Here is a 25,134-nt window from a genome sequence, read left to right as displayed (position 1 = left end):
AGCCCTGAGTAGCATCCTGCCATCACCCAGAATGATACCACAGTACAAGGATAAAATGATTGACTTCAACAATTAGCTAAGCTTCTGGTGTCATTCAAAGGGGATCCAGTATCTGTCTGCCTGGGATGACATGATCGACAAACCACAATGCTTTGCCAAAGGCGGCCTGCACTTGTCGCCCCTGGGATTCCAGATACTGGCTAAGGCTCTAGCCACTCCTATAGTGCCTTTTTTAGGCAATGTTCAAATGACAAATTCACCATCATAACAGGTACAGGCAAGAAGAATCTGAGGGTATTGCTACTCAATGCTAGAAGTCTAAACCTCAAAATGCACTCACTCGAGGCACTCCTTAAAATGGAGAGCATCAACATCTGTGCAGAGACAGAGACCTGGTTCAAGGCTTCAGAGAGTACCCCTGCATTACCAGGCTATAAATCATGCCACACCTTTAGGCCACCTAACCTGGACCGAAACACTAAAGGTGGAGGTGTGTCCATATACATTAAGGATATCCACACCTACAGGCTAATTGCTTAGCATAATGCATCTGAGATTATCCAAGTGCAACTAACTCTGGGCAAGACCACAATCCAAATTGCAGCTTGCTACAGATCCCCCACCGTAACCCAGGATTCCCACTCCTCATTTCTTGATACACTGGAAAATATTAGGGTACAACCTAACACCCTAATAATGGGCGATTTCAACTACCCTACCATTAACTGGGAAAACTATTCATGTACCAACTCTTGTGCTCAATGTTTTCTGGAATTCATAAATTCCAATGCCTTGGATCAGCTTATCCACACCCCCATCAGGGGCAGCAATATCCTAGACCTGGTTATTACCAACATGGGCAAATGGTGCTGCACACCAGAGGTCAATTCCTCGTTGGTCAGATCCGACCACAAGCTAATCACCCTAGACATCCACATCCCTCCCCCACCCCCCACCCCCCACCCCATTAGGGAAACCACAGTAAACAATTTCTCCAAAGCCAACTTCACACTTCTTAAGACAGAAGTGGCAAACCATGACACCCATGCAGACGGACAATTGAGGTATGTCTGCCGAATCCTACACAAATGCACTTTATAAGCACTTACACGAGTGCATGGATCGTGCAATCCGTAACAGAACCAAGATGCTATCCTCCAAAAAAAGGAAGCCAATCTGGTGGTCCCCTGCCATAAACAAACTCTACAACAGAAGAAAGAAACTGTTGCAAAAAAGAGTAAAATCGCATGATTGGAGAAACTCCCTGGTCAGCCTCAGTAAGAAGCTGAGATCCCTCATAAAATCCTCCAAAGCTAGTTATGGAAACAAAATCGCCACTGACTCTAAAGACAACCACAAAGCATTCTATAGCTATGTCAAGAATCTCAATGGCAACACTCAGATCTGCTCTGAGTTACAGCACAATGGCACCAAATATACAGAACCAACTGATATTGCCAACATCCTGGCAGATAGGTTAAGTGCTAACTTAACCCCCCTGTCATCCCCTAAAGGGCCCATCTCTATACCAGAAGAATGCAAAGTTCCTGTAATCATGGCTGCACAGGTAAATACACACTATCCAAAGCCAAGAACACAGCATCCATGGGACCTGACAACATCCCAGGCTGTGTTCTACATGAACACAGAACAAACTGGCACCCCACCTAAGTACCATGTTCAATCATAGCCTCACCTCAGGGTATGTGCCCACTTAATGGTGCACAGTGACGGTTATCCCACTCCACAAAGGGGGAGCCACCACAGACCCCGGAAACTACTGCCCCATTAGCCTAATGAGCCTGGTCTGCAAGGCTATGGAACGTATCATCATGGAACTTATAAACAATGATATTGGTAATCTCCAAACTGAGGACCCCACCCAGTTCAGGTTTGTAAAAGGCAGATCATGTCTCCTAAACCTGACAGACTTCTTTGAAGCAGTCACCAAAGCCTTAGATGAGGTAAGGTGGTTCAGCCTATCTAGATCTCGCCATGGCTTTCAACACCATCCCCCACTCTGGAATTATAGATAAACTCACTAAACGAGGTATAAATACCTATGTCATAAGATGGGTTGCCAACTGGCTCACTGACAGAACCCACACTGTGAAAGTAGTGGACTCCAAGTCCAACTTCAGACCAGTGACAAGTGGAGTACCACAGGGTTCAGTCCTGGGTCCTCTCCTGTTTGGTATCTACTTCTCTGAAGTACAGGCTAACACAGAAGGTCTTTGGCTAATGAAGCTTGCAGATGACTGCAAACTAGGAGCCATAATCAAAACTCCAAAAGATGTGGACATCCTACAAAAGGGCCTCGCTGAGACAGATGCCTGGTGTCAAAGCTATGGCCTCAAGCTCAATGCCAAAAAGTGCATTGTCATCCCTTTTGGTAAAAACTCTGTACCCATGAAGTACCACATAGGCAGTAGTCTACTTAACACAGAAAGTGTGATAAGAGACCTTGGGACACAGGTGGACAGTAGTCTCTCCTCCTTTGATAATCACATTGCCACAGTAGTCAGGAAATCCTTCTATGTGGCACACCTCATCACAAAAGGTTTCTCATCCAGGAAAAAAGAGGTCATTGTTCCCCTCTACTCATCACTCATTAGACCCATTATAGAGTACAATGCCCCTTTTGGTATGTACCTCACAAGACATCTACAACAACTGGAAAGGCCACAGAAATACCTCACAAAGAGGATTACCAGCCTCAAACAGATGCCCTATGCAGACTGTCTCAAAAAACTGCAGCTTTACTCCATCGCATATCGCCTACTCAGAGGCTATCTCTGCCTAACACGCAAAGCTATGTCAAACCCAGAGCTTTTAGACATACTCCACTTAAAGAAATCCCAATCCCTATGAGCTACATGCTCTAGGGACCTAAACCTTGTCACCACAATAAACAGAACATGCTGGAGGGATAGATTCCTGTCCCAGAGACTTCCCATACTCTGGAACAAACTACCTATCTATATCAAACAACGCTCCTCATTAGCACTCTTCAAGAAAAATCTTGATGATTGGATGGGAGATAGGAAATTCACCCCGGGGATTACTTCTGCGGCTCTGCTCGGCAGTGGCACAGGAAAATTATTTTCTTGGGTGGCGAAAGCCAGGGTACCTTTTGGCTAGGCTTATATAGGCCCTAGGGCAAATAGCCTAGTACCTACCTATGAACCTGTGAACCCCTAATTGCAGTCATCCCTATAGACAGAATCTCCTTTCTCCATTCTCATGTTTGCTTATTTCTTAGTATACATTCTGCCACTTTATAAATATAATAGTCTGTATGACTGTTGTTATTCTCCTTAAGGATCTGCATTCAAAGTCCCATTGTTTCCTTATTTCTCAAATTACCTCCCCCTCATTTTCATCATCATCTCTTTTCAATTTGAATTGTGGCTTTCTGCTTGCATTACGTGTAAGAATCTTAACAGTGTAGCTCTAAAATATCCCTTCAAATCAGGTAATCCTAAACATTTGTATGGCTGTATCTTGCTACCCATATCTATAGGCAAGAGCTTCCAATTTTTCAGTTTTTGTATTAGCTTTTGTTTAGTCTCTTCCTACATATCCTTTTTCATCCATACTCCTAAATACTTAATTTTAATCATGCCACCATACCTATGGTTATTGCTGGACTATTTCATGTATGGGTACATAGTTTATAGCTATAGCTTTTGTTTTATCTTCATTAATTTTATATCATTTTATAATATATAACAGTATATCATTAATTTTATATACTGAAAAAACACAAAACTCTCTCAGAGTATTCCACAACACTGAGATGTCCTTTTCTGGTTCCATTGGGTACAAAATGAAATCATGTGAATATAAAGTGAACTTTTCATGAACACCATACTAATTATATCCTTAAATTTCTAAATCCTTATTTTCTTTGCCAATGGCTCTAAATATAACAAAAATAACAAGGGGAAAAGAGGACACCCCTGTCTGGGTTCTCTGTCCAGACACACAACTTATCAGAGTGGGACCCTCCCACTTTGATATTGCCTCTAATTCTTCTAATTAATCTTATTATTGTAACAGGAAATGCAAATGCTTCCATTGCCCTACTCATAAAATCCCAGCTACAAATGCTTTGTCTTCATCAAGATCCACCAATAACAGTGTTATTTTCTTACATTCTGCTTCCTTCTGGATCATCATTGCTCCATTAATGTTGTCAGATGTTTGCCTCCTCACGAGAAAACCACATTGGTCCAGGATTATCAATTTTGGCATCACTTTTGCCATTCATTTATCCATTACAGACATAAGCACTTTATAATCATGGTTGAAAATTGAAATTGGCCTGTATGAAGCTGGATCAAATGTGTATTTACTGTTTTTAGGTATTACAGCCACCACAGCTTTTTTCCAGGAAGTTGGTGCCTCCTCCTTTTAAAATACTGTTAAACAAAACATGTCTGATCTTTATCACTTTTTTCCCATCCTAGATTCTAAACTTCCACCAGAATACCATCTTTTCTTGGAGATATTCCTGTGGATTGGTCATATATCACTTTTTTATCTAATCTCCTCCTATCTTAACTGTTAGTTGTTGAGCTTCATCTACTTCTAACCTAGGCATATTTAAGTCTTCTATAAATACTTCCATTTGTGCTTTTTCTTGATTTCCATACTGCTCTGCTTTATACAGTTTTGTATATAATGTCTAAAATATCTCTAATATTTCTATAAGATCTCTGGTTATTTTTCATGTTATAGGCTTCTTAAGTTTGGCCACAACCCTTTTTACTTTCTGTTGCTGAAGTGATTGTGCCAAATGTTTTGTTCTCTGGCATTATCAAAAAAGAGTTGCTTAACAGAAATCTTTCTAAATTCATGTGTATTATCTAGGTAATCCCTTATTTTCTCTTACGCCTATTTTTGTTCTTGGATTCCTCTTATTTTGTAATACTTAAACATTTGCCAGCCCCCTAAATAATTATTATTATTCTTAACCAGGTCTCTTCTTCTTTTATTTGTACCCTATTTTAAATTCCACTTTCATACTAGATATAACTCCTGGAATACTTTCTATCTTCCCTAATAACTCTCAAATAATTTCCACTACCATTTCCTTAAATTCCTCTGTTTTTAACAGATAAGTGGGGAAGCACAAGTTTCTCATTTTTACTTTATTGCCCTGCATTTTTGTCTTAACAATTATTGGAGCCTGATCTGAAATAGTCATTGGATGTGTATCAAAGCTCTCAATTAAATGGACATGTTCCTGTAAAATATGATTTCTAAGTCTACTCCACTTATTGTACCTTGTGGAATAGCATGTAATTTTTCTTAGAATTCCTGCTACTGAAGTTGTGTCTTTAATACCAAATATTTTCTTAAGAAATCTAGACTCTTTTGTTATATTTTCCATTCTAGGCCTCCCAGATACATCCTCAATATTGCAAATCAAATTCCAGTCCCTGCAGAAAGCTGATTGTTTCCCATTTTTAATGTTCCAAAATAGCAGTTTTAAGGGGAATAGAGATACATGCCAGCATAATCCTCATCCCTTGCCCGTAGCCCCTTACTACTGCAAATCTGCCAGTATTATCTTTTTCCTCTTTGATTACTAGTGGAGCTCTTCTAGCAATTAATATAAGCACTCCTGTTTTATCTGTTCCTGCTATTCTGTAGAGTATCTATTCTGAAATCCTTTCATTAATTCACTTGCTTGTTCTTTCCAAATATGTCTCTTGTAGCATTGCTACCTGCACTCACCTTTTCTTAATATAATTAAATATTCTTCCTTTTTATCTATACCTGTGAAACCAGTCACATTCCAAGATAATATGGAAAATGTTACCATTATGGTAAGAAGTCATTATTCACACCTATTATATATGGCATTTTTTTAAATGCCCATTTCCAGCTTTTGTGATACATGCACCCATTAATATTTGGCAGGCTGGTTTATCTTATATTGAGAAGCTAGACTGTAATGTAGTTATCACACTGTCACTTGTGGTATCTGTTGATCTTAAACTACAGAGGAGCTGGAATAATAGTCTATTCAAATTATATACCATGTCTCAACTCATTAAAATTCACAGCACTGGTTGTGCTATGATGCTAATCAAGTCTGCATTAATACATGGGTGGACTGCTTTGCCCCATTCAATCCAATGGCACTTTAAAAGCAGAGTGCACAGTATTCAGTCCCATGATTAAACACATTTAAATGTGAGGAAATTACTTCAGCTGGACAGAAAGGACAAAAACAGATTTTTTTTTTTGTTCAGTTAAAAATATTTTCTGACATTTAATTTTCTTTTTACTCTCAGCTCCAGGCAATTGTTGTCCAGCTTTTTGGTAGTCAATAATGTAACACCTTCATAACTGACTGCTGGTAGGCATTAATGAGTTAAACTGGATTCAATCTCTACCTACTCTGTTCTGTAGTCTTCTTGGTATTGTGAAAGGTAACATCTCTGATTACTTTTTGTAACATCTCTTATTATTGATTGTTGTCATTGTCATACTGGGCACATTAGCGCAATTTTGTACCACTTTCTTTATTTTGTACTGACATTCCCAGAACATATGCATAATGTCTCTTAACTCTTTCATTCCAGGTCATTGTTCAAAGATGTGACTTGAATAGCCTTTCAAGCATGTTTCTGCTTAATTGCTTAGACACAATAAAAATATCAGCTCTAAAAATGTATTGGACACAACTGTTTTTTTTCTGAGTGATGATTTATGTTTTGGCTAGCTTTCATTGAAATTTCTTTTAATAGGTGACAGTACATCTCTGAAATTATTTAAATTATTCTTCTTTACAGGAAACTGTGGCATTAACAAAATAATCTAACTTTCTTCTAACTAGTTTTCATTCTTCTTTGATAAGTATATTTTACTTACTGTATATGTTATATGTAGTTCTTTTGCCTGATCTGTTTTTTTTTCCTCTTACTTTCAGGCAGCATTTCTCTAGATTAAGGAATATGTTTGGCAGGCTTGAATATGCCATTTATAATGTTTTATTTTGAATATGCTTTACATGTGTTTATGTTTTATTTTTAATTGTACTTCTTTGCCATAATATATTAATGGATTTTCTCTCATCCATATACCATTGCTAATAGCTGCTTGCTCATTAAAGTATATATTTTCTGTGAAGCTGCTACACTCTCCTTCATAGACAATTGATCTATTTTTGTGAGATCACAGCTCCCATACTATTCTGACTGGTCTCTACTTGTATCACAATCATGTTAGGTCTAAACTTTGCAATATACTGCATCAGTCTTATATATCTCATGCATGTCTATCTTTTGACTTTCTCTGAATCTGGCTTCACTCTTTCTGGTGTTAGAATAACATATGCATTTCAGATTTGTTGCTCTTATTTTGCAGTTGCTTTTAATTAATTTAACAGAGCATTTTCTCAGTCTACCTAGTACATCTATCAGTCTCACATTGTGTTCCCCTTCATCTGACCTCTGCACTAGTAGATTAATTATATTTAGGACACATACTAAGCCTTCAGTTAATTGTGCAAATAGAAATCTCAGAAATACCTCATATATATTTTCCTAGAGGTGAATTAAATGTGCATAACTTAGAGCACTCCTCATCTACGTTGCCTATCAGAATCCATGCTTTAAATCTAACTATGAAAATAGCTTAACATTTGTTTATAACTGAGACTACTTCCTCGTTTGTAACCAGTAGCTAATTATACTCCCATTTAATATCTCTACTCAGATCTTGTGGTTCAATGTAAGTCTTGTCCTGATTCACAGTAGAGACTATATTAATCATGCATCCTGTTTGTTTTGTGTGTGTTTCTTTTTTAACACCTTTATTGAATTATCAGTTTACTATCATTTAATTGAACTGCACTTGACTGAAAATCAAATGTTTGAAAGAATTTGATTGAAAAGCAATTGACTGAAAAATCCTAGTGACTGAAAAGCAATTGACTGAAAACCCATTTGAATAAAAAGAAAACTGACTGAAAATCCAGCTGACCGAAACCCATTTCACTGAATCACAAATGATAGAAAAGTGTAGAGGTGTAGGTGGTATGTGATGGTGATATTTCTGAGAATACGATTTGCTAGGGAATTTAGTCTAGATGGTTATGTGTGGATTGGCAATGTCTGTCATGTTGCAACCCCAAATTTATAGATGTTTGTGCTCCAACACTGATTTACTGCGTATGATGTTTTTTTCTTTTATCATATGGTTGTGTGACTATGGAGTCAGTACATAGAATTAAGGGGGGTGTTGGGGGGTGCAGGGGGGCTTTCCCCCTGTGAAAACATTATTTTATGCTGGATTTTCTTATGTTGATATTTTCAGTGATTTGTGATTCAATGAAATGGGTTTCAGTAATCTGGGTTTTCAGTCAAATGAGTTTTCAGTAAATTGCTTTTCGGTCTTATGGGTTTCAGTCAAATTCTTTCACACATTTGATTTTCAGTCAAGTGCAGCTTAGTCATATGATAGAAAAATGAATTAACACTTATGACATAGGCAAACATATTTATATAAAAGTAATCAAACTATATTAACAAGTTCACATTTACAAACATTATATATCACATATTTTGTTTTATACCTTATAATGAAAGCAATATTAGATACATTGCTCAGTTTCTACCTTCTCTTAAACCTCATTCATCCTACAAAATATTTTTATTTTTTCTGCATGTATTGTTCCCACAATTTCCATTTTTTTCTATGTTTATTTCCTATGCTTTTCTAAAGATTCCACTTCCATTTCTTTTATCTCTTATACAATATTCACTACTTCAAGTATATTTGGTTTAAACTTTGACTTCCATTTTCTAGTAATTGCTTTTTTGGCAGCCACTAGAGATAAACTTAGCAAGGCCTTACTATGTCTAGGCAGTTCAGATCCTGTATCCCAGTTCAAGAATAATTTACTTTAGATAATGTCCCCCATCCCATCTGGGAGGCATCTGTGGTCACTATGGCCTTGGGCTCTGGGAGGATGAAGGGGCAGCCCAGGAGAATTTGTTTGGAATGAATCCACCAGGTTTGATCCTTCCTGCAAAGATCGGTAATTAGAATCTCATCTGACATGGGTTGGTATAGCAAGGACCATTGAGATGCCAGTAGCTATTGTATAATTCTCATATGAAATCTGGCTAGGGGACCTAGAGTTATTGTTGCTGCCATTGACCCTAGGGCCTGCAAAATTAGTCGAGTGGGTACTTTGTTTTTGTGGATTATCTTCTGAACATGGTTAATAATTCTTTGAAGTCTGGCTGGAGGAAGGGATTCCATGATTGAATTCATATTCAATACTGCCCCTATAAACTCTTAGGTCTGAGTTGGAGTCAGCTGTGATTTTTCGTGACTTACTGTTATTCCTAGGTATGCACAGGTCTTGAGAATGTAATTCCTTGCCTTTATCAATCTATGCCTGGTCAGAGTGATAATGAGCCAATCGTCCAAGTACAGAAACACCTGGAATCTCTGCAGTCTTAAGTGAGCTGTTACTACTGCGATACATTTGATGAGCACCCTGGGGGCTGTGATGAGGCCAAAGGGCAGTGCTCTGAATTGGTAATGACTTGCTCTCAGCCAGATGCGAAGGAATCTTCTGGAGCATTTGTCCATTTTTATGTGGTAATATGAATCCTAAAGATCTATTGAGCACATAAAATCATCCTTTCCCAAAAAAGGGAGAATGGACTATACAGTGACTATCCAGAATTTCATTTGGCAAACAGATTTGTTCAGCACACCAACATCCAAAATTGGTCTCCAGTCCCTTGTCTTTTTGGCACTAAAACTAATCTTGAGTAAATTCTGGATCCTCTCTGGTCTGGTGGGACTTCTTGGATAACTCTTTTGTCTAGCGGTTTTTGAATTTTCAGAGCTTCTAGCTCCCTCTGATTGGGTAGAACATCGGGGATTTTCTTGCAAGTGGGGGGAAGACTGGAAAAGGGTATGGTATAACCTCTGGATATGATCCGTTGCACCCAAGAATCTGTTGTAATATTTTGCCAAGCATTTTGGTGCAAGGATAAGTGTCCCCTGACTGCCTCCAGAGGAAGACAATCGGGTTTCCCCTTCAGGAACACTGAAAGGGCTTATCTGGAAAGGAGTCCCTAAAGCCCAGATTCTGTGAACTACCTCTGCTGTGTGGATGGCATTTTCCATTATAGTCCCTCCCTCTACCCCTGGGAAAACTAGCATCACATGAGTCCTGGAAAGGCACCGGGGATTTCCTGTACCACATTTTTCCACCACCCCTCTGATTCCTGAAAAAGTTTCTCTTGGGAGTGGAACAATGTACGCCCACTGCAGAAATGGTCTTACCATCTTTTTCACATTTGGATAAAGTCTGTTTAGCTTTTGGGACAAAAAGAGATGATCCATCAAAGGCAGCATTGACAAATGAAGACTTAAATGGTTCTGCAAAGTTACAAAGGCCCATCCAGGAGTGTCTCCATATGGCTATGCTGGAACCTGCCAATCAGGTAGTCCCTTTGAATGCATGCACAATGAGCCTCATGGACAAATTAGACTGAGATTCCAAGGTGGCCAACTGGGAATCAACATTGTCGTGGACTCCCTCAGTAACATCTCCTGTGAGAGTATCTGACAACTCCTTGATCAGATCCCTCTGGAGTCTTGTAAAATGTGCCAGGAAATTCAAAGACCTTAGGGTGAAGGTCAATGAAGCATAAACTCGCTTTCCAAACCTATCCATCGTATGGGACTCTCTATTGGGAGGATGGATAGAGAAACTTTCATCAGCCAGTTCCTTTTTAGTGGCGGTGGCCACGACCATGGCATATATCGGTAGACCTTTAGCCGAGAATTGTTTGTCCTTGGGAGCAGATAAAATTTTGTCTGGTCTCTTAGGAATAGGTTCAATGGTATCTGGCACCTTCACCTGCAAGAGCAACTGGATGAGTTGAGCTCATCAGCAGGTGGAGTCTCCCAAGAGGTAGAAGGATGAGTACCAAAAGCCCTCATGCATACCAACTCCTCCAAGGAAAGATTTTGGGACTTTAAGTCACCTCTCTGCTTTAAAATTTCTAGGATGTCTCCAAAGGAGACATCATCGGGGGGGGACCTTGGGGACCTTTCCCCTTCATCAAAGTCAGTGTCCTCTGTGACCGATTCCTGGGGGGAATCTAAGTGCTTCCTCTTGCACTTTCTCTTCTGAGGAACCTCCTCAGGGAGATGGTCTGGGGAGGTATCAGAAGAGGAAAGAACATGAATCTGTGAGTCCTACAGATTAGGTACTCACTGCACCAGTGGAGAAACAGATCAAATAAGAGATCATGAGGATGGAATGTGTTCCAAGGAGGATGGGGTTGACTGAGAGACCACTGTGGGCAAAGCCCTGTCCACTGCCTTGAAGGCTAGCCCTTCCCCCAAAGAGGGAAGGAAGCTCAGAACCGAGAAAGATTGCCTCTGAACCGTGGTCACTCTCTGCTCTGACAAGACAGCCCTCGAAACAGAAACTGGTGCCAAGCTGCACCGTGCCAAAGCTCCAAGATGCAGATATAGCTCTGAAAAACTGGAGTTAACCCCAGCTCCCTGTAACTGACAGGGTAGATGTGGCCCCAGGAGGTCTCTGGATCTGACAGGGCTAAATAACTCAGGGAAATAATCGATTCAGAAGGGAGAGATATCTCCAGAACCAATACAGTCAGTAACGGAAGGCTCAAAGCTGACAGCTCTAAAATCTGAGGTGGCCAGAGGAGGATTAATGAGAGGCACAGAAATTGAATTGATTCTGAGACCCAAAGGGATCAGAGCTGAGGGGAGTCCTGTAAGTACTCTTGCCAATAAAATCTTATTTTGTATTCTCTCCACATCAAACTCAGTGAGACTTTTGATGGAGTGGACAGAGGTTTGAGAAGGTGATTTTGGTCTCTGTAAGAAGATCCCAGGCAATTCACCAGCAAAGGGATGAACAGAAGGTGAACAGATCACCCTTGGCAAGTCAGGTAGTTGAGCTGTTTATGCCAAGGGTAGTCAGCATCAAAGATAAATTTACCTGAGTTGAAAACTGACTTTCATATTGTGTACAAGTTCTGGTCAGCATTTCAGGATCAATAACAGTTTTCGATACCAATAAAATCTTCTTTGGCACCAAAGACATAGCTAGACCTTTTATCGGATCTGAGGTGCATTGTGGAGCTGATAATCTTTGCTTTTTGTGAGTCACATCCAAAGGGGAAGATGGAACTGACAAGCCTCTCTTCTTTGATTTTTTAAGGACAAAGCAGAGGAAGGGGAAAATATCAAATTTATTCTTAGCAGCAGATTTGGCTTCCCCAAAGGCTGATGGAATTAAGCCCTTTAAGATTAATTAAATTTTTCTCTCGTCAAGAGCTCCTCTTCTTCTTTTTTTAATAGAAAGAGAAAAAAAGGTGGTGAAGAAAAGGAACTATCAACGATGACAGTTACAGCTACACCAAAGTGTACAGGAAAGGAGGGGGAAAAAAATTATCGGCAATGATGCCAAGATTCCACAGAAGTATATGGGAAGGGGTCAAAGGATAGAGTACTATAAGGAATAAACACAGTTATAAGGAGGTAGTGAATAAGAGATTTTAAGCCCCAAAAAATCAAGAAAATATTAATAAAATATTAATAAAATAGACTTAGCTTGAGATCTGAGGCAAATGTGTCTGTGTGGAAAAGTGGCAAATGAGATCTAAGATAAACGGGACAGGGGATTGTCGGTAAGGATGAAGTTCAAGAGTTTTTTTACTTGTGTGAGCTGTAATAATGACTGAGATGATTCTGATATCGAAAGTGAACCCATAGGTCAAGAATAAAATGAACACTGACAACATCAGATTGGTCTGTAGAAATTCTGGAATGCTGGATGACAGTAACAGTGCTGATCAATATATCCAAAGTTTCTGCATGTATATTCCGATTTTCCTGAATAATATCAACTGAAAAAGTTTTTTCTGCTTGAATAGTATGGATATTTGACCTGACTTCTGTACTCAGGCTCAAGTGTCTGTACTGCAAAGATCTTTTACATATCAGTCCCAAATCTAACTTAACTGACTCAGATGACTGTGTAATGTTTTACATGCCTCTTTAGCCTTGGTTTTCAAGCCTTGTCTTGCATGTGCCTCACAGTGCCTAACTGTTTATTCTTTGTCTACCATTCCATTGCAAGTACACATATCTTTCCCTTGAGAATTGAACATTCTGTAGCTTTCCCTTGAAACTGTTATTTCTGCACATCTCATGCGTAGCCAGAAAGATTATCTTTTCCTTTCTACTGAATGGCCTTTTCTAGAAACTGAATGCATATATAAAAACACAAATCTGACTATATTTTAAGGCCTATTACTCTACCTTAATGTACTATAGTGAACTCACTAAGAATACTTGACGAATAAAATATTGCTCTTTTATTTCTCCAAATCATTTAGGTTTCTAATACTATGATGGGAATGGACCTCATTCCTAAATCAAAGTACGACTAAAGTTCATGAAATTAGTATTGTTTCATTCTTTGATGTCAGCCAAAAGTGCTCTTTGCAGCACCCACAATGTGCCCAGTAATGACTCCTTCTGCAATTCGTACGGAGTTACATGAACTGGTAACATATTTAAATACGATTGTTGCTCCTACTGCTATTGGAACTGTCTGGGTATTTTTCTTACACATTGCTCACATTTCTGCCTGCAGATCCTAATATTTTATGACTTTGTGTGTCTCTGTACGCAAACCACTGTAGTCACTGGGTGTGGCAATTTCAATGATCAATGCTGCTTTTGTCTTCTTTTCTTGGACCACTATTATCTGGTTTTCTAGCATCTGTCTTTTGAACTGTTGGAAATGGGTGATCTCATGTTATATAAACTTCATCATTTTCTATGATTGCTTTGTGGCTTATGTTTCCAATGTTTTTCAGCCACTTCAATACCATAATGTTTGCACACTCCCCAGTGCAACAGTCTTGCCAGATTATTATGCCTTTCAGTATACAGTCCTTCCTGCATTAGTATGTCACAACCAACAACAAGGTATGCAACTGTTTCCATTTCGGTTTTACAAAACCTCCATTTGTCTGTTTCTCCCACATGTTCGATGGACTTTGTAAGCTGTACGTAGTTCACTGTCTTAGGCTGCCAATATTAACCTTTCATCTCTTGGTTTGGATTTGCCTCTCCTTAACTATTCCTGCATTTGTTCCTGATCAACATTAGGTTCTTCCAGAAGTTTTCTATACTTGCAACTATATTTATGCTTTTTCCACATTTCTTGCCTTCTCATCTGGTCCTTCACCTTGTATTCTTTCTTTTTTTTTTGGCACATTCAGTTGCTGCCTGATTTTTATTTGCTTCTGGTTAATTTCCATTCCTGCTTGACACTGGTATGCTTCTGCTAAATTAAGCAGAGAAGTATTCTTAGATTTATTCTCCTCATGTTTCAAAACTTTCACTACATTTGGGTCTTGTGAGGTCAGTAGATATGTATGGAGTCCCACAATTGCAGATCTATACATGTGATTAGTTTCAAGGAGGCCCATCCCTCCTTTGGAACGGGAAATATATAATCTTGGTATACACTGACTTTTATAAATCATTTGGTGAGCATGAATCATCTTTCTTGTTTTCCTGTGTAATCTGTCCAACACATTTTGGGGCCAGTCAGTCACTCCAAAACTGTAAGTTAGGACAGGAAGGGCAAACTGGGTTATAGCTTGCATTTTTTTCCTAGATGAGGAGGTAATAACAACAACATTCACAATTTCTGACCAATCGCTATCTTATCCCCTATCTCAAAAGTTCTAGAAAAGTGTATCCACCTTCAACTTCTACCCTACCTCACACACAACCACCTACTTACCCCCACACAACATGGTTTTAGAGCTAGCCACAGTACCACAACCACTCTCCTCTCCTTCCTCAAAACTGTCAACAAAGCCCAGGATTCCGGCTGTCTAGTGTCTGCCCTGCTTCTGGATTTATCCAAGGCCTTTGGCACTATCTCCCATAACCTCTAATCTAAACCTATCCCACTCTTCTGTCAACTGGTTTTCTAGTTACCTCTCTGACAGACAACAAGCTGTCAAATGGAAAAAAGCCACCCCCTCCTTCCTTAATATACCTACAGGCATACCCAGGGTTCCATATTGGGTCCCCTGCTGTTCACATTTTCATAAATGACTTCCACCAGAACATTCCTAGTGCTAAACTGATTCAATATGCAGATGATTCTACAATCATCTGCTCCGCCACTTCCACCTCCACTCTCTTAAAAGTAAATCAAGATGCTTTCTCTTATACTGAACGTTGGATGATAGAAATCACTCAACGCATCAAAAACTAAAATTATGTTATTTTCCCCTTCAAAAAGTACCATTATAGACAAGAACTCATTCTCCATTACTAACCAAAACAATACCTCTCTCGAAGTAGCTTCCCATGCAAAGCTTCTAGGAGTCCTTACTGATGAACAGTTAAAATTCGATACCCACCTACTAACTAATATAAAGAAAACCCACCAGAAACTAGGCATGCTCTACCGCCATTACCACTATATGACTCCCACTACTAAACCTGCACTCTCCATCACCTTTCTCATTCCTTCTCTCCTATATTGTGCCCCACTTCTTACCAACCATCAATCTTCTCTAAAAACTAAGCTATCCTCCTGTTATAACAAAATTTCTAAGTTTTCTACCAGCTATAAATCCTCCTCCCACCACTGCAATGCTCCTCACAGACTAAATTGCTCGAACTTCCCAACCGTCTTACCTATATTCAACTTACTTATAACCATAAACTCATCTTTAATCCCTCCATATGCCCCTCCCTTGCCTCCTCCTCCTTCAACATGCACCTACCCAACAGACTTCTAAGATCCAATAACCAGAATTTGCTTGAACTGCACAAGCCTGCTCATCCTCCAGGCAAACACCTACTATCCTTTTCCCCAGCTCACCTCTGGAACTCTCTGCTACCTCTTATTCGTACTACAGACAACCACGCTACCTTTGAGACCCTGATTCATTCCCATCTCAAAGCCCTCTGGGAATTTTCCTGCTCTCATCTCACATGACTCACCTCTTTTTTCCCCATTTCTCACACTCCTTTACTTCTCTCTTCTCTTCATCGTACTGAGCTTCTCTGGCTACCATCTTCATTTTTCTCATTTACTCCTACTCTTGCTCTTTCTTCTTATTGTCCCACCCTTCTTACATTCAACAATAAACACCTCCTATCCCCCTATCCTACTTTAACTCTGCTAAGATTTCATGTAAAACTATAATGTCAATCCTGTGTTATTTCACATTCTAACAAATTTAACAGCAATATGCACCATTGGATTTTTCTTATTTTAATTGACCAATTTGTATGTGTGTGTGTGTGTTTATGTGTAATTTTACCTTTTACTTTTTTAACTGAATTTCCGCTGCAATCGTAGATTTTTATAATATTATGTAATACCATCGTTCTTCAATAGTGTTAGATAAATGTAAATGCATTGTCTTCATACTATATTGTTGTTGGTGGGGCTTTTCTCCCCAGGACTCCATTGAAAACAGGCTCTTCTTGGCCCAATGGATTATCTCGGTAAACAAAATGTAAAATAAAATAAATAAATAAAAACAAATAGATGTCAGCGCTGTTTTCAGAATTAATTTAAGTCTTCTAAAGTATTCCTTACTAAGTTTTATTCACATTTGTTCATGTTTTATTGTTGATCCTTCATCAATCCCCAAATATTTATACATTTCCTCTTGCTCATGTTCTTTTATATCACATTCTTGTCCCAAACTGATGTTTTCCTCATGCTGCAGTTTTCCTGCTTTAAAGGTTGCTTTTGCACATTCTTATATCATCTGAAAAAGTTTTGACAACCTGCAGCTGTGCTTTCAGTTCCTCATCTGATGAGCTATGCAGTTTTAAATCATCAACAAAGAGAAGATGAGAAGGGTTTACACTTTGTTGTTTTCTAGGAGCCAAATTGTAGCCATGGCCTAAGTTGTTAAGTAAACAGCTTAATGATTTAATAACAAGGCAGAATAGCAACGGTGACAGAGATTCACCCTACAATATTCCCCCTTTGAATTTTTATCCCTGGGATAATAATCTGTCCTTTATCATTCCTAAATTGCAAGGTGGTTTGCACTGTTGAAATTCCTTTCCCTCACTACCCTGTGGTCTTGTGGTAGAACTTTATCAGTTATTAATTTAGCAGCACAGTAATATATCTTGTTTACTTCTGTTATAGCACATGGATCTCTATGGACGGTCCTAATTACTACATTCATTTGTTTTATCAGACTTCTGACTTTTGGGGTTTTATTGACCTTCTGCAGTCTATTTCTTTCATTGATCTTAATATATCTATCTATGTCTACTAAATCAAGCAACTCTTCTCTTAAGCACACAAACGGAGCTCAAGAGCACACCAGGGCCAATGAGGTTCCTCCACATATATGAGTATTGCTGAAATAAATCAACAGGAAGGCAGTCCAATGGATGTAAGAAATTTAATTCAAAGATATATAAAAACTGGCAAGCGCTTTCACCCTTATGGGCTTCTTCAGACCAGTGGTGCTCCATACAAAGACCATGGTTAAATATGCATAAAAAGATGACATTTCCTGTATGCCATATTAATAAATTCATTCTAAACATTACTAAATTCATATATTCATTGTAGTTCACTATGAACTTAGTATAGATAACATATATGATAAAAAATATATGTGTATATATATATGAAAATATGTATATATACATATATTTTTTACATATATTTTGACTTGTATATATATAATTGGAAAATATGTATATCATTTTTTCTAGTCCTGGCATCAGTGCGCCTACCAGGATTGGGCACTTTTATATCCTGGGTCTTGTGCACCCAGCTATCTCTTAATTTTTTACCTACGTCTGTCCATGACATATGCTATATAAATATAGTCTATATATCAGTGTCACCTTGGTGAGATTTTGTGAAAACAGGGTCCACCTTGTGAAGGTACTCACCAGGACCTGAGGATGAATTCAGTTTCAGCACTACTCTTTACTTTGCTTGCTGACTTTTTCTGTATGACTTTTGTTATTCTTAAGGATTTGCATCCAAATCCCACTCTTTCCTTACTTCTTTAGTTACCCTCTGCTTCATCATCATTTCTTTCCACATTGAATTATAATTTTCTGCTTGTGTTTTATATAAAAGTCTTAACTGTGCAGTTCTAAAATATCCATTCAAATCAGGTAATCATAAACCTCCTTGCTTTGTTGGGAAAATCAACTTATTCCACTTGACTCTTGCCCTCTTCCCCTCCCAGAAAAGTTCATCTCTTTATTAGTTACTAAAGCACTGTAGAATACTCTAAATAAGCTGGAAATAATTAGAAGAAATTGGATTGAGTGTCTTTATCTTTTTATTACCCAGAACTGTGCTGAGCAGGCACTATGTAGTAGCAAAATACAGTGCAGTTATATATGTCAACAATATCCAAATCAAATCTTACTGTCTCAAATAACAGTGCTGGTAAACTGAAATAGACTGAATTATAATGCTTGTTGCTTCTGCACTCATTATACTGTCCAAAAATTCTGTACTCGGAATTATTCCTTTCCTCCAAAATGACATAATTAACATTCTAAAAAGCTAGATATTTGACCAGACTTCTGCACTCACTCTCAAGTGTCTGTACTGAACTTTTAAGGACTGCACTGCAGTGACTTTCTGCTTATCAGTCTGAACTAACTGATTTTTGTGTCTGAAGTATTTCTCATAAATAATACCAAAACCTTGTAAATTTTCCACAAGTTCTACACATCTCTTTAATCTTGTTTCCCAAGTCTTGTACCAGCTAAACAAGATCTGTCTTTACTCAATGTACTGCACATTCTGTTAGCACATTTTACTCTTAACAGTTTTCTTGACTGATGGTTATTTTATTTGTATCCTTCACTGAAACATTCACTAAAACTACATGTAAAATGTAAAATGTATCGGGCTGCTTTAACATGGCTGATTTCTAGACTTATGCAATGAGAATACTGTATTTATGTCTAACAAACTCCATTTAAATGAAACCTGATCGTACAATTAACATCTACAACTTCTTCTCTAACTGATAAAAATATGCCTGATGTATATCAAACTAAAGGGACATTTTTTTTCGCTGCTTTTATCTTGCTATCCATATCCATACGTAAGAGGTTCCATTTTCTTAGTTTTTGTATTATCTTTTATTTAGTCTCTTCCCACATATCCTTAATTGTCATCCCAGAATCCTTTTTAATCCATACTCCTAAATACTTTATTTTATCATGTCCTCATAAATATGGGTATTTCTTAACCAATTCAAGTGTGGGTACATATATTACAGCTATAGTCTTTATTTTATCTTCATTAATTTCATATTCTGAAAAAAACCCAGAACTATCTCAGAATGTTTCACAACACTGAGATGTCCTTTTCTGGTTCCATCAGGTACAAAATAATATCATCTACAAATAAAGCTAACTTTTTTGAACATCATACCAATCATATCCTGAGTCCTTATTTTCTTTGCCAATGGTTCCTAAATATAATGCAAATAACAAAGGGGAAAAAGGATACTCCTGCCTGGTTCCTCTGTTAAGACACAAATTATCAGAGAGGAACCCTCCCATTTTGATTTTTGCCTCTAATCCCTCTTATATCCTTCTAATTAACCTTATTATTATGTCAAAAAATGCAAATACTTCCATTGCCCTACTCAAAAAATCCCAGCTGACTTTGTCGAATGCTTTCTCTGCATGACGACCCACGAACAACAGCAGTATTTTCTTACATTCTGCTTCCATCAGGATCTTATTGTTCTGTTAATGTTGCTAAATGTTTGCCTTTCCTGCACAACACCACTATAAACCATATCTATCAATTCTGGCATCACCTTTGCCATTCTTTTTGCCATTATAGACATAAACATTTATAATCATGATTTAAAATTGAAATGGGCCTATATGAAGTGGGTCCCTATTATATGAACAAAAAAAAAAGATCTCGAATGGCTGAAAAGTCAAAAATGCCATTATTCGAAATTATTGTGGGGGGCTGTGCCCTCCACACACACACCCTCGCTAATTGTATATGCCAACTCCGAGATCGCACTACAGTGAGGAAAGGGCACATTTTCCAATCTTCACTGTACCGGGATCTCACAATAGCGATCTTGAAGAATGGCATTTTCGACTTTTAAGCCGTTCAAGATCTTGATCTTTCGTTCATCTAACAGGGACCCTATGAAGCTGGATCTGATGGGTTTTTACCGTCTTTAGGTATTGCAACCATCACAGCTTTTTTTTTTCCCAGGGATGTTGGTGGTTGGTATCTTCTCTCCTTTTAAAATACTGTTAAACAAACCCTTCCAGATATTTATCCTTTTTTTCCCTACTAGCTTCCAAACTTACACTGGAATGCCATCTATTCCTGGAGACTTTCCCACAGATTGGTTATATAGTGTTGCCACATATCCATTTTTTTCCGGACTATCTGGAAATCAAACCAATTGTCATGTAGTACAGAAAGCACTGCACAAACTCCAGTATTCAGTTTAAAAAAGAAACAGACTATCAGAGTTTATTAAATCTCCAGAATTACTGTTTTTTTTTTGCAGTAAAGCATAGTAAATCGGCAGGAAAAAGCATATGAAACAGAGTTAAAGAAGGCTTTCCTCCTTATCTGACATGATAATGATGATGTCAGAAAATGGGCAGAAAGTGGGAAGGGAGAGAGGAGGAGATGAGCAGGGTAATGGAGTACTAGGAGTGTGACCTTGGTCCAGTTTTTGCCACAACAGCAGGTGGCAACCCTATAGGACATGACCACTTTTATCTCATCTCCTCCTGTGTTAACTGTTAATTGTTGAGCTTCATCTACCTTTAAGCTTGGCATGTTTAAGTCTTCCATAAATATTTCCATTCATGTTATTTATTGATTTCCCTACTTCTGTGCTTTAAACAAATTTTCACAAAATTTCCAAACTATCTCTAATACTGCCACAGAATCTCTGGTTATTTTTCTTGTTATAACCTTCCTGAGTTTGGCAACAACCCTTTCTGCTTCCTCTTACCTAAATTATTGTGCCAAAAGTTTTTGTGCTCTGGATTTATTATCAAAAACACTTGCTTAAAAGAAGTCTTTCTAAACTCATACATATTATCCAAGTACTCCCTTATTTTCTGTTTAGCAGTCTGCAGTTGTGCCTCTTCTTGTTCTGTGAGATTCCCCTTATTATGTAATACTTTAACCTTTGTCAGCTCCTCTAAATAATTTTTGCTACTTCTTAACCAAATCTCTTTTTTCGTTTATTTCTACCCTATTTTTAAACTCCACTTTCATTTTATCCCACTTACTAGCTATAATTTCTGGAATACTTTCTATCTTTTCTATTAGCTACCTAATAATTTCCACTACTTATTCCTTAAATTTCTCCCTTTTAGCAGGTAGGTTGAAAGGTGCCAGTGTCTCATCTTTACTTCATTACCCTACATTTTTATCTTAGTTATTTTTGGCACATTATCTGAAATATATTTTGGACGTGTGTCAAAGTTCTCAATTAAATGCACATGTTCCTGTGAAATATAATTTCTGTCTAGTCTAGCCCAGTTTTTGTTTCGTGGGGAATAATATGTCAGTTCTGTCTCTAAATTCCTACTACTGAATTCACATCTTTCAAAACAAATATTTTCATAAATTTCTTCAGAAATCTACACCCTTTTTTATATTTTCCCCTTCTAGGTACCACAAATACATCCTCATTGTTGAAAATCAGATTCCAGTCCCCACCTATAAGTAATACTCTCTGCTGAAAGCTGATTATTTCTCCCAAGATTTTTAAGCTCCATAATAGCTGTTTTAGGTGGAATATAAATACATGTCAACATAATCCTTATCCATTGCCAGTAGCATCTTACTACTACAAATCTGCCATTATTATCTTTTTTCCTCTTCTATCACCATTGGAGCTTCTCTAGCAATTAATATAACTATACCTGTTTTCCTTTGTCCCACATATTCTGCTGAATATCCATCCTGAAATTCTTTCTATATAAAATTCACATGCCCAGTTCTTTCCAAATGTGTCTCCTGTAGCATTGCTATTTGCACCCTGTATTTCTTTCCTTTTTCTATACCCGTGAGACCATTCACATTCCAGGATAATATGGAAAGTGTCACCATTATGGTAAGAAGTCATTATGGCAGATTTCTGAATGTCTGTTTTCAGCTTTTGGATAAATGCATCCACTAATGTTTAGCGGGTTAATCCTTTATACATTTTTTTCTTTTCATCAACATTGGAACCTATGTCACATTTTACAAGACTTTTTGTTTTAGTTAAAACCCTCATAGAAAAAAAAACACAATCCCGGTACACTCCCATATTTTTTAACTTAATATAAATAAACACAACTATGTCAGTATTCAAATACTAAGTTTAACTCTGCTAATAGGAACATTTGTCTCAGCTGTGAACACAAGCCTTATTGAGGTTATCCATGCTAAGACATATGTTATTGTTTGTGCTTCTACTTACATTAATTGATGTCTGTTCTTTTTTATCTTTATTTCCATCCCAGGTGTGAGAACAGCTTGCATACTTTCAGAAAATATTAACTCTGAACCTTGAAATAAACAATAGTCTGGGTTTTTATTGCCCTAGTATTAGCTTGTCTCCTGTAAGGTCAGGTTTCACTTAAGTGTAGTTAGACATAAATATGGTATTCTCTTTGTATATGCCTAGAAATGCAGCCATATGAAAGCAGGTGCATATCTTCACTTTATAACTATATTCAATTTATAACTTAAATTTTATATGCAGTTTCAATAGAAAGGAATGTTTTGGTGAATGATGCAAATGAGCTGAGAGAAATAATCTTCAGTCTAAAATACTGATAAAGATAAAATTTGCTAACAGAATGTGCAGTACGTTGAGCACAAACAGATCTATTTATGATGGTACAAGGCTTGGGATCCTAGGTTAAAGAAGTGTATAAAACTTGTAGGAAATTTACAGGGTTTGCTATTATTAGGAGAGATACTTCAGTCAGTAAGTTAATTCAGACTAATACACAGAAAATCATTGCAGTGCAGTCCACAGGAGGTCAGTACAGACAATCAAAAGACTGAGTGCAGAAGTCAGGTTAAATGTCCAGCATTCTAGAAACTACAGAAAACAAGGCAGCCTACCATTTAGGAGGGAAGGAATAATTATATGTAAAGAAGCTATAGACACTACAATGAGTGCAGAAGCTATGGACATTATTATTCAGTCTATTTCAGTTGATCAGCACTGTTACTTGACACAGTAAGATTTGATTTGGATATTGTTGACATCTACTTCCACTGAATGCTGCTACTACTTAATAAACTACCATTATCAGACTTAAGGATGTACAGATTTATATTCTGAAAGTGCTAGAAGAGTTGGCACATAAAGAAAAGACTGACACGTTTGACACTTGTTCAGTACGGTTCTGGGCAATTAAAGATAAATACATTCATAGTGGTTATTTCTGGCATTTTCTGTATCCTGTATTTCATACAGTGGTGAACCACCTTGGATTGGGAGGCAATATTTACAGTTAAAGTGAGTCCCAAAATGCCATGGCAACCTTGAAAATCTACAGTTGTTCATCAGCAAACACACTAGATGTATTTTACAGAGCTGCAGTATTCCTTCAAGACATTACTTCAGAAAAAATCTACAGTAAAGTATCAATGAACTTTCAGAATCTCCAAGGTACCAGTTTAAAGATTATCCACTTACCAGCAACATATCAGAACTTCACCATCTCCAAAGCAGATGACTGACTTTCAGATTTCCAGTGTGATGTCATAGAGCCAAGGGAATCCTTACAAGAGAGAATTCATAGAGTCCAAAAAAGCTAAAAGATACCTGACCACTGGTTCAATGCCCCTTCATCTTTCCTTGTGTGAGCATTATTTTTTTATTGTAATTCATTTTCTATTTAAATCAGGTAATAACTCTCAGAAAAGTTTAAATACTTGTTCATTAAGACATCAGTTAATGTAAATTATATAGCAATAAAGTACAGTTTTGTACCTACCATAAATGTAGATGTTCGAAGATCCACATTGCTGCAGTCCTAACACTTGGGTAGTCCGCTGTCCACGGTCGGCCCGAATATCAAAGTATAAGGCTGACGTCGGTCAGGGCGCATTTAACTGACGTCAGGACGTCATGGTATAAATGCGCATGACCGGCGTCATATCCTCAGTCTTTTCTTGCCCCAGATGTCAGAAGACCTTAAAAAGAAAGGTCAAAACCAAAAGACAGCAAACAAATAACCAACCACCCTTGCACTAACTATATGTACAATAGATATAATACACACAATATGTACAACCCAACCCACACAAACACCTCCAAGTACAGAGGGGAAGGAGGGAGGGAAAATTGGACTGCAGCAATGTGGATCTTCGAACATCTACATTTATGGTAGGTACAAAACTGTACTATGTTCTTCATCTCACATTGCTGCAGTCCTAACACTTGGGTAGAATCCCAAAGCAGAGATAAGGGAGGATGGCTAACTATAAGGAAGCAGGAGCTGCCAAAATGCCCTGCAAAACAGCAGTGGCAAAACCAGCCCTGGACTTAGAGTAAAGTGGCAGGTGATAATGCCTAGAGAAGGTATGCACAGAACTCCAAGTAGCTGCCTCTAAAATATCCTTGGTTGCCACTCCCCTCAAAAAAGCTGTGGAAGTGGCAGTAGCCCTAGTGGAATGAGGCCTAATCCCAGCTGGAACCTCCTTGCCATGATGGGAATAACAGAAAGCAATGCAAAACCCAATCCACTTAGAAATAGTTTGTTTTGACACAGGCTTGCCCTGAGAACTCAAAGCAAAAGAAACAAACAACTGTTGAGACTGCCTGAACCCTTTAGTTCTGCCCAAATAATAACGCAACTGCCTGTGTACATCCAAAGTGTGCAAAATCTTCTCCCCTTTATTTTGGGGATTTGCATAAAAAGTAGGTAAATGAATAGTCTGGTTTAAAGCCACACTAGAAACCACCTTAGGCATAAAGGAAGGATTAGTACGTAATGATACTCTAGCCTTATGGAAAATCAAGAAAGGCTCAACTGCCATAA

This window comes from Protopterus annectens, chromosome 13.part0 (genome assembly GCF_019279795.1).
Source record: "Protopterus annectens isolate FY-2018-M chromosome 13.part0, PAN1.0, whole genome shotgun sequence".
Taxonomy (NCBI): domain Eukaryota; kingdom Metazoa; phylum Chordata; order Ceratodontiformes; family Protopteridae; genus Protopterus; species Protopterus annectens.
This window is presented reverse-complemented; position numbering follows the sequence as displayed.